Here is a 12,186-nt window from a genome sequence, read left to right on the forward strand (position 1 = left end):
CATAACACACAAACAATAAAACAAGAACAAACAGGCACAAAGCCTAAAATTAAAAAAGAAAATAAACCATCATCAGATCCACCAGAATATGAATCTGAATCTAGCGACTACTCAGAAAAACGAAAAAATAAAAAACATACAAATAAAAAATACAGACACTATGATCCTCTTAATCCTCATGGCTTTGAGGATAGGCGACATCATAAACATCATGAACACCGTCACAAACAAAAAGACAAACAAAGCGACAGCGACAAAGAGGACAGAAGGAAAGACGATAAAAACTTCTCAATGCCAAAGAGAATGAATAAACGCAGAGACAGTAGTAGTCCAACATCAAGTTCAAGTTCCAGCTCATCTGATACGGAATCAGATTGGGACAGACGAACATCCTCTAACAATAGAGATAATAGAAATAGAGAGGAAATGATCGAAATGAACTTATTAGAAAATAAACTAACCTCTGAACAGATGGATAAGTTGAGGCTCCTCCTCCAAGACTCGCCCAGCCATACAGATCTAAACATTAAAAAAATTATGAAACTTATCCCAAACAATCTAGTATGGGGTACCGCTGAGCATGAGCGCATTTTCCGCCAAATAAAATATCTTGGCAAAATACCTAATCTATACGGAGAGCAAACCAATCCGTTTACCTTTTTCAACACTTTTAAATATTTAGAACAATATATAAAACCATTCACCCATAGTTCCTACAACAACATAATAATCCACTATTTTAACCCAGAATCAAGGAACAAATTGGACATGCTAGAAATAGATCCTAATGTGCTAAGTGCACAGGATTTTGTAAAAGCCATCCTAACTACCATAGGTGCCGAAATACTTGGGCCACAGGACTATGAAAGGCGTTTCCACACCTATAGGATAACGACAGAGGACGAAGACAGACCAAACAAAGCTGTCATAAATCTAGCCGCAATGTTGCAAAAAACGGGAAATTCCCACGAAAATCAAATGGCTAAACTTAGAGAAAAAGTGTGTTTTTATCTGGTACCGCAATATTTGCAATCTGCATTTTTGGCAACAACTAATGTACCAAATTGCACTAAAGAGACAATACTAAACTGGTTTAGCAACAATCGCAGCTATTATCATGCAGCTGTGGACAGAAAAAGAAGGATGGAAAAACAGAAAAACGGGAATGTTAATCAATTAGGAAAAAATCGTCTAAACTCCCTAACAGCCAAAAAAGAGACACCAAAAGATAATGGCAAAAACAAAGGACAACAGAATGATAAAAATGCCAAAGATATATCTACAAAACCTAAACCTGTTTGCGAACATTGCAAAAAAGGACATTATAGCAAACATTGTCTTAAACACCCAGACCCAGCTATAAGGAAAGCTAATGGGGAATGGTGGGACAAAAAGAAAAAAGAGAAGGAATTAGCCAACCGCATAGTTTGCCTGCTATGTAATTCTGACACCCATGGTAGTGCCGATTGTCACTGGTATCCCAATGTGACACCGGCCCAAGAACAATGCCCTAGATGCCTACATTATGGGATAACGAGACGTCATCATCCCCTGGCAGCGTGTACATTACCACTGCCAGCGGAAAAAAACGGCTAAGGCCGCCGAGTACTTCTCAAGAAATCAATAAAATACATAATACGGATTCTTGGGAAATACCCGGCGCCCCTGAAAAAGGGAAAAACTCACCTGCTATAAACAAACATCAAATATCCATCCCAGTGGCGGTTACACTCACTCTAAAAACAGAAATAAATAATGAAAATCAAGAAATTAAACTACTGGAATGTTCAACCAATAATGACAAACAAAATAACCCTGTAAATATTCCACTTAATTATGATATTCAAGATGAATTTGTAAATAATAAATCAGCAGCCCCTGGCAGCTTAAATGAAGGTGACCACTGTGATATTGTAAATAATAATAGTATAAATAATGACCAAATATTAGATATCAATTTGACAGAAACCATACCTGTCAAAGAAATTGTAAAAAAGGGTATATCCGAAAAACTACAAGAGCTTAAAGAATCAGAAAACGAACCAATTAATGACAGCAATAGTAGCAACTTACCCATTCCGAGCGAAGATAAAGCCAATAACACCATACTTGAACACTCAACACTATATCCTAAAATAGAAATAAAAAATGTTAGTAGTAATTCTGATGATACCCAATCTATTGAAGAAAATGACTTAAAAATTCTTTCCGAAGAAAACCCTTCAATGGAAGATACCCCTGAATATGATATAGATGAAAACGATCTATTAACAGATATTACAGGATTAACTAGGGCTGAAATCATGGCCGAAATCGAAAAAATTGAATTAGACAGTGACAAAGACTCTATATCAGACTTAAGTGACTTAGATAGTAGCGATTTTAGTTCAGATGAGGATGAAAAAAATCCCCCATCAATCTCCGAATCCGGATTGGAAAAAATATTTGAAAATTTCGAGTACCGGGGAGAAAAATCTGTAGAGGAACATTTATTGAATATCAATCAAACCATAGCTAACGTAGATATTGCAAACAAAATAAACACAGATGAACAGACTGAAGTTGAAACTATTGCTACCGGCTGTATTTACCTGGACGAATTTGATAATGCAGAATCTGCCAGGGAACAACATAAAGCCGAAAAAATAGAGCAGTCATTTTTAGAACCTGATGATGAGTCTGAAAGCAGAATAAAACATAAAAAACATTATTTTAAAAATGAATTATCATTGGAGAATCGTGCAAAAATAGCAAAAACAATATCGTTTTTGAGTTATTTACACGAATACCCAAACCAAAATAAACTTATGACAATTATTATGATTGTGCTCACAGCCATGTTGTTGGGGAATTATCTTGCTCCATATGGGCTATTGACGATAATTTTCCTGTATGTCAATATACCCAATGGGAGATATTTCCTGCAACTGCTGGCTGAGAGGACAACCGACATAATTGATATAGACAAATTAGAAACAAATTTGGAAATAAAAACAATTCAAAGCCACCTAGGCGTGCTGGACAAGATCCAAATTCCCGTGGCAATTAATGGCAGCAAAATAATTTTTGAACTAGACACTGGGGCCGCAGTAAACTGCGTATCAGAAAATATCTTACTAAAAGTGCTGCCTAATTACCACGAGATGGAGCTTTGTTCAGCCTACCGTTTGTCTTCTGTAGAAGGCAAAGCAATTAGCGTCATTGATGCCCGACGCCTAGGGTGCGAGTTTGAAGGGGTGGGAAAAGTGTTCTTGGACTTCCATGTACTTAAAGAAAAGAATATTTGCCTATTAGGACGCCCATTTTTGATTACCTGCAATATAGGCATGCAAGTAAAAGGGCAAAAGGTCTACATAGAAATAAATCCTAACAGAAGGAAGGTAAAAAATCCTTTTGCAGTCAATATCAAAAAATTAGAATTAGCAAAGGGAGAAGAAAAATTAATAGAACTGGAAGTCAAAGATAAAGACCCAAAACAAGAACACTTTATCCCACACCTTTCAAACATGTATACTCAAATTAAAATAAAATACAAAATGTATTCAATAACCAGGACAGGGGAAAATAAACTCGCGGTGTACGTTGAGAACTGTGGAGAAAATCCATTGATAATCAAACCAGGCGGGTTTCTGATCTCTCTCCTGCCTTGCCAACCTGAAAAAGACAAAAATTTAGAATTAAAAGGTTTTAAAGCACCTAAAATGGGTTCAATTAAATCAATCGCTGTCTTGAGAGGAAACAATGGAATCAAAGAGCAGCCTAATAAAATAAAAAAAGGTTCCAATATTCTGTCAAAGACGCGCGATTATCTAATTAAACCCATCCTAAATAAAATAAAATATGTTAAGAATAAAGTAAAAGATATTGTAAATAAATTATTGGATAAAATACCATTTAAAATAGTGCTAAAAAACGTATAAAGCCCCGCTCTAATGTTGATGTTTTTAAGAAAGATAAAACATATGTTAACATAGATAAGATTATTAAAATAAATAGTGTAAATACAATACAACCAGAAAATGAATTAAGTCTTGAAGAAATAGCAGATATTTTTGGGGACAATAAAGAGGGAATTGAATTGACTGCGCCACTACCCCCACCGCCGCTAACCTTAGAACAAATATTAGGAAAATTAAGTTACATAGAGGACCAAAATGTAAAACAAAGAGTAGCTAATCTTTTATTTAAATTTGAAAGTGGGGCGTCCCACAACTTCGATATTGGGGAAAGCATTGAAGAAATGGATTTCCCTTGCCCTGAAAATTATGATAAAAATACTAAAATATATAATCTCTCCCTAACCGATACGCTCCATCTTAGATATTTCATAGACCTATGTTTAAAAATGGACATAATAGAATGCTCCCCACCCAGCCAGCAGTTTGGGTCACCTGTTTTCCTTACGAGCCGTAAGGATAAACAGGCGCCACCACGCATAATCATTGACTCTAGGGGGGTAAATGCTAGTATTCCTTACAGCGTATCATCGATCACAATGGATCCGATGAATACGCTAAAAAATCTGCTACCTAAAGTAAGATATGGGACTTTTGTAGATATTAAAAATGCATTTTATAATCTTAAACTATCTCAAAAGGTTCTTGATTCAGGAGTGTCCTGCATTGTGACTAGCTTTGGGTGTTTCCGCTTTAAGAGAGCCATCACCGGCTATGCGGGAACACCCAGCCTATTGTTGCATTATATATTATCAAATATTCATTTAAATGATTTAAAAATTAATGACATAATAGAATTGTTACTAGTTTGGTTCGATGACCTCTCAATCTTCTCATGGTATGAGGAAGACATCGAAGAACACCTCGCCAAACTAGAAACTTTTCTGTCCCGCCTTAATAGGCTAAATCTAAAATTAAATTTGGACAAATGCACTTTCTGTACAGACTTAAGCAAAGATAAAGTAGTTGTATTGGGCTATGAAATAGGCCAGGGACGGATTACCGTCCCGGACAAAAAGGTCAAATATATAATGCAACTAAAAGCTCCAAAATCATTAAAAGAACTTCAATCATTTATAGGAAATCTTCAATATTATAGGTCACTTTTACCCCTACCTATCCATGGACATATGAATGCTTTGTTCCCCCAAGTAAGGAACTTTGACTGGAATCCTGAGGCGGATTTCCACTTCAATAAAATCAAAGAAATACTTGCGTCTGATAATCTCAGCAATGAATCAGCAAGAAATATAGATTTTCAGTTGTTATACACAGATGCCAGCAAGCATGCCATAGGATCCAGCTTGCTAGGATTCGAACTTAAAGACCTTTTTCAATCCGAGCTGCCTAACTTTATGGACATGCCTGCTGAATTAAAAGCATATTTTAATGGCCATGAAGAGATAGGGGTACTTTTTAAAGAATCAGATTATCTAAACTTATTTTATCAGATAACTATCTTTTTAAAACTAGATTTTTCAAATTCATATGAAAATTGGTATAAAATTTTTTCAAACAATTTTACAATGTATTCACAATTAAGCTACCTCTTGGAAGTCACATCTGACGATGTTGTAAGGACTAAACAAGAAATGAATAAAATATTTGTAGAAAAAATAAATCAACTTAGAGCAGGGGCCCTACCATTGAATAATCCATACGTACAAACATTCCTATTTTATTCTTTTTCAATTTTTTCGAAACATAAACTTCGAATAATCTACCTGTCAAGCAAAGACGGATCCATCCTCGAGAACTTGCTCTACCAGCGATTCACCGAATCCTCCAACTCTGAAATTATAATATTTGTTAATAATGACAATTTTTATTATTTGGGAGTAAAAGAAAATGTTGAAATAAAACAGAGAAAATACAAAAAGACAGTTCAAAATCTAGACGTCAGTGACAGAGAAGTTTATACGTTCCTCGAAAAAAGCATGAAAAATAATTTAAATGATATTAATGTGAGAGGAAAGATACTAGGGTTTTTCTCAAAAACTGTGGCCCCCAAAGTTATGGAGACCACAGGTATAGTGTACCTAGAGATCCTGGCCATCTATGAGGGCCTCACCTTCTTTGAGGTGGAGATCAAAGGTACAAGGACATTAATACTGACAGACAATGTGGCTTGTTATAAGATCCTTAGAAACAAGAAAATTGAGAATCGTAAGAGTAAGCTTGATTACTTGAGTCAAAAAATTCTCTATTGGTTTGGAAAAATGGTTTCCTTTCTATCTATTCGGACAGACGAACAGCTGGCCGATTTTATTAGCCGCCTAATGCCCCATGCTACTGAAAGACTTGACTTTCAGGTGGAGGAAATAAAGCCTGTATATCAAGGGGAAAATTTTGCTATCTTTGATGCAGCACCCATTATACGGGACAAAGAAAACTTTATAAACAAGGACACGGATGTACAAATTTTAGCAGTAACTAGAGGCAAAGCTGACGAAGTTCTTAAGAAATATGAGGAATTAACAACCCGCAATAAAAGGGCAAAAAAGGATAAAACCAAAAAACCTAGTAAAAAGGAATTACAAGAATCAAAAGCTTTAGCAGAAAAATTATTAGAACAAGTTTTGCCTCCTGTCCCTGCTAAAAATCCGTCCGAAGAAAATATTAACGTGCAGCAGGAAAGTACAAGTAAATCTATCCCTGTCCCCGAGACATCAGACAATATGACACATGTTGAAAAGAGCTCAAATAAAATTGATGACCAAAATGTTAATTTTGATTCAGGGGTTAAAGATACAAATTTAGATAAAAATCAACAACTTTTTAATGACCCAATTCCTATAACAATTGAGGATAATAATCCAATAGATATTGTGCCCGTAGATGAACAATTTATTATTAATGATCCTATCCCAATTTTTCCTGACGAAGAACAAAAAATAATAGAAAATCCAATAAATAGTCTTCCAGATAATGAAGAAATAAAATTTAATAATATAGATCCCTTGACTCCTGACCCTATTGAACAAAATGTTAACACGAGTTCAAAAATAAATTTAAATATTGAAACTACTGAGGATTTAGGGATAAGCATAGATACAAAAAAATCATTTTCTGAAGTCTTATTAAATACGCAAGAACATAGTACAGTAGGACATAGCTCAAATAAAGCTATGTCAGATAAAATGGCACATTTTGAACAACAACTTAATAAAAAACCTGACAGGGAAGAAAGAGAAAAAATGAGAAAAGAAATAGTAAACGAATTTCTAAATCAACCCCATGATAATGAACAAAATTTGTCAAATAAAACTGAAAGTCACACCGAATATGAAGAAAGCATAATATTATTACCAAATGCAAATGCTACTTTTGAAAGGCTGCGAATTTTTGAAAAATCCACCTTTATACAATTACAAATAAAGGAAAATTTGTCAAATGACGTCGATCCAACGACATTAAAATATAAGCAAAATTTATTAATTCTACCCTACCCTCTTTACGGCTATATTGCTGGAAGCATGCACCGTGATATGGTACATGCAAGGGTGAAAAGGGTTCGTGATAATATAACATCTACATTTTATGTACAGTATAAATCAAAATTGCGGAAAATAATTGAAGCCCACATAGGTTTATGTTGTACATGTATAAAATCCAAAAACAATCATTTAAGATTAAAAAGATTAACCTCAATTAATAGAAATAATAAATTTAGAAATACGGTAGTAGCAATGGATATACTGGAATTTAGTAAGAAATCAAAAATAGATGGAATAAAAGGAATACTGGTTTTTATGGATGTAGCCACCCAGTATATCACATTGCATTATCTACCAGACCTAAACTATGAAGATATTGAGAATGGCATAAGCCAATACATTCTATTGCATGGCCATGTCAAAAATTTTTGGGCCGATAACGGCAAAAACATCAGAAATTCTAAAAGTGAATTATTTTTAAGAAAAATAGGCTCAAGATTCTTGGATAGTGCTGCTTATAAAAGTGCCTCGAGGGGTAATATCGAGAATAGGATTAAAGTAATCCAAAATTTAGTACGAATTGCAAGGGCACATGCCGCAGAAGTAAAAATTAAAACAGCATTAAGCACAGTAATACATATAGTGAATACCATAAAATTAATAGGGACAAAACTAAGTCCTTATAACCTCCATTACCTTAGTTTGTACGGTTTTGAAGGTGGAATAGTGCAAAATGATAATTTATTTAGACCTAATTTCTCATTCGACCCCAAATCTCTATCCAAGAGATTTGAGGATTATCAGATTCCTTTTAAGCAATTACATGATGAAACACAAGAATTCATTTTCAACAGACAAGAAAAATTGTTGAAAAAACTTAACAAGAATAGACATGACCATAACTATAGAGTGGGGCAGTTTTGCGTGCTGCGCCGTGACCGTCTAAAAAAGAAATACTACGCAAAAAATAAACCAGTTTTTGATTTAATGGTATGGGTCATACTTCATATAGGAAGACCTTTAATTACCATAAAAAATATCTGGAGCACTTCTACAAGGAAAGTGAACCCCACGCAAGTAAAAATACTGCGTGAGGATTTAATAGGCGACTATCAATTACCCAGAAAGGTTGCTAAACACTTTAAGGTGTTGACCTTGCGGGACATCCGAAAATTTAACAAAATAAATAAAGCAAATAGGATATTGAGAAGTATATCAGACGACAAATCTAGTTCTAGAGTAGATTCACTGTCAAGTATTTAATCTTAGCTAAATTAAAGAAAGACAGATATCCTAGTTATAGAGTAGCTATTCTCCTTTAATATTTAAAAGACCTACCTTTCGTCATTGCGGCCAATTTCGGAAAGCTCAAGCTCGTCGGACTCCAAGGGTAAAGCTTGTCCATCAGTTCCTTGTCTTGTAACAGCATCTTGCACTTCGCTGTAAACGTCAAGTTCCAACCACGAGCCGGACAGGCAGATGTCCTGGAGCGAGGTAGGAAGGCTACGGGTTCCGATGGGATACAAATAAGGCAGAGATCTTGACGTGGGGTTGCGCAGCGACAAGGGGATAAAATCCATCTTTTGTTTAGCCACGTCATAACGTCGCTGGTAGCTATGCATTTCAGTCCGCAGTCTCAAACATTCTACTCTCAGGCGTTGGGTTTTTGCATTCAAGGTTTTATAGCGAATTTTTAACTCCTCCTCTTCGGTTTTAGATCTCTTCAACAGCTGGCGAACATTCCTCAAGTCACACCAAAGGCTGAGGGAGTTACAAATACAGGTCACCTGAAAATAAAAAATACAAATTAATAAAATAAGTGATTAAAAAACACATTTGTTAGAATAAATGTAATATGTGTCATTCAAAAACAATAGAATTAATAAAAAGCAAACAAGTAGTGTCCCCTGATCGCATGAGTATATATTGGGAGCTAGTAAGATTAATTCAACAGTTGGATTTATTGTACAACGCTGTCATCCAAGCCAAAATCTGTCAATGCAGAGTTTGTAAGAACTTAAAACAGAGCGAAGCTACTCGGGAATCAGCAGCACATCTTTATCAATACATGGAGTCAAGCTATCAACGTTTGACGCGCCCTTATTTGAGAAGAATCATTCTAAGTTTAGCCGTACAATTTAGGTTAAATTTAGGGCAACAAAACTCTCTAGAGTAGTTAACCAATCATTCACTTAAATAAGCTACACAAATTATTTTCAGTAAAAAATCAGAAAATAAAGACATACTTAAACTAAGTGAAAAACAATGATGGTTGTGAATTCACCAGAACTTTTTAGATGCTTCCCCAAGAAAAAACTCATGGAACTAGTGCATGATGGTATGAAGGAGGAGGATGTGATTGTACTTTGCTATGATTACATCTTCTACTTCAACGCAATGTTCAGGGACTTGAGATGGGTCCAAAGCGCCACCTCCGATGAGATATTTCATGACCAGCTGAGCGATCAAATTCGGAAGAACGGCGAATGGAAAGCCTTCTTAAAGAATTTGATCGCTTGGTTTCGTGAGTCTCCACGGAGTGAAAGGCTGCCTAAAATTTTCCTTGACCATGCAGCCAGCATAGACCATTCCATAAACAAGTATCACCTAGCCATTAGGGAGTGGGACTCTGCAGTATGGGAGGGACGAGATAAACCTAGCCGGTTTCAGAGAGAACGACACGAGCTCCCCCATCACGAAGGAAACCGACTCCAAAGCCTCGGCCGCCGACAACATGAAGATCACCGCGCTCACCGCAACCAGGATAGACGGGATAGACGTTACCAACACCTACAAGAACGCCGTGCTAACCATTACCAGCACGACACTCGCAACATACTTGGCGAATACCCCAGGGAGCAGCGACAAAGGCCTAGTGGGCTAGCAGCATGGGGTTTCAGAGCCTGGCCAACTAGCGGAGACCTTCGCCAACAACTTGATAGAGGAGCAGGACGTCGCCGCTGTGCCTCGGTTCAACCAATGCCACGCTATGACCACACCCCTAGAAATCGCGACAGCTAAGAAAATTAGCACCCATCCACTTAGTTAGTAGTCTAAATTAGCAACATATTTAATCCTTATTCATGATACCTATATTTAACCATATTATCCTTATTTAATCTTATTTAACCATATTAATATTATAATCATTATATGTTAATCTCTATATAATCAAAATATATTATAATCAATAAGCACAAAATGAGTTAATGTATCGCCTAAAAATAATTATGAATGATTGATAAACTCTATAGGGATAAGTTAATTAAAAATTAATTGAAATTTTGATTCTATATTTAGTAAAACGAGAAAAATTATAAAAAGTTTCCAAGCGACAATAGTAAGTTTTGCCTCAAACTAACTAAAATTGTAGCGGTAGAATGTGCGGCTGATGCCTAGAAAAGCTTCGCTCCTAGAAAAATAGGGTTGTTATTAAAACGAAAACGCAAAATTTTAGAGTAGCTTATTTCCAAAAAATTTAGTTGATAGGTGTATCTTAATTATGCGTTAATGCTTAAGTAAAACGTTAACTCTAGAAAAGGGACCGATCCAAAAAAGGTTTCTATAAAAAGGTAATAATTAAAATAAAAAAGGTTTTATTTACTACAAAAAATCTATATCGACGAACGTAAAAAGCTAATTTTAAGTAAAGTTTCGCTCCAAAACTATTTTCATTTGTAAATGAATTAACATCCTCCTTTTGTAAGAACTAATAAAGTGTTGAAAAAAAGTTGACACATGTCAAATTTGAGAATAAACAGACCAAAAATTATTTTAAATTTAATTTAAATAATGCAAGTTTGAATAAGTATGACGCCAACTTGCTTATTTTGAAAAACCAACTTGCGAATTTTTGAAACACACTCACACAGCCTAGTCTACTGGTGTGTGTGCGTCACACAACTCAGTTAGGGGTACGCACACCCTAGTGCCATATAGGCATACGCACACACAAGCCAATTAGCAGTAAAGTACATATCAGAAGGTCACTAAGAAACACACACCACCCGTGCTGCACAGACGCACACACACAAATACACTTAGCCTAGATAAAACATCAAACATACAAAATACAATCTTTATTAACAAAAAGGTAACAAATTAATTTATAATCATATTAATAAAAAATTCTTCGCGCAGTCGTAAATATTCATCAATAATAGATCTCATGCGAAAGACAAAGGTCTCGCGATCGTCACCATAGCTGGGATATTGGGAGAGAAAGACACTATATAGGCGTTCCAAACGTGCATGAAATCCAGTAAGGAAACCTTCCCTAACTCTCATAGGCAATTCAGGATTGTTGAACCTGGTCACACTCTCGTATTTAACTTCATCCAACACTTTATCCAATAAAATCTTAATATGAGTCTGCAAATTATCGAAATTAAAATCATTTACAAGTAAGGCTTGAGAATTTGCCAGCACATTTTCTGCAAATGACATCTTTCAAACAGAATATATAAATGATTCAAACACCAAATAACCATTCATTTTTATACCAAAATAACCAGGTGCGTAAAGCTAGGGATACGAATCAAGCTCACGAGTAAACCTCATTAACCTGCCATTAACTAATTTCTATTGGATAACAAAATGATGCATAATAGTGCGCTAAATTACAGCGGCAAGCCTAACATTACAATTCTTTCCAATACAAATTTTACAATATAAAATAAATCTAACCTTTAATAACAATTATTAATAAATTACTACGCCGTTTAAAACAAATAAAAAACAATTTTCCACAATTTATTAAAAAATTAATTTGGAAACATTAAGAACAATATTTC

The 12,186-nt window shown here is 35.2% G+C and overlaps 2 protein-coding genes across 2 annotated transcripts in view; one reads left to right on the plus strand and one right to left on the minus strand.

Moving 5' to 3' along the window:
* LOC145307624 (zwei Ig domain protein zig-8-like) overlaps positions 1-12,186 on the minus strand; it is a 337,849-nt gene that overhangs the window by 302,422 nt on the left and 23,241 nt on the right. The window lies entirely within an intron of this gene.
* The window catches only part of LOC145307628 (reticulon-1-A-like), a 285,455-nt gene continuing 281,714 nt past the window's right edge, over positions 8,446-12,186 (plus strand). The window contains exon 1 of the mRNA XM_080150106.1: positions 8,446-8,451. The gene's annotated coding sequence lies outside the window, so the exon portion shown is untranslated. The remainder of the gene's footprint in view (positions 8,452-12,186) is intronic.

The sequence above is a fragment of the Acartia tonsa genome, chromosome 2, assembly GCF_053477335.1.
Source record: "Acartia tonsa isolate MP-2025a chromosome 2, ASM5347733v1, whole genome shotgun sequence".
Lineage (NCBI taxonomy): Eukaryota > Metazoa > Arthropoda > Copepoda > Calanoida > Acartiidae > Acartia > Acartia tonsa.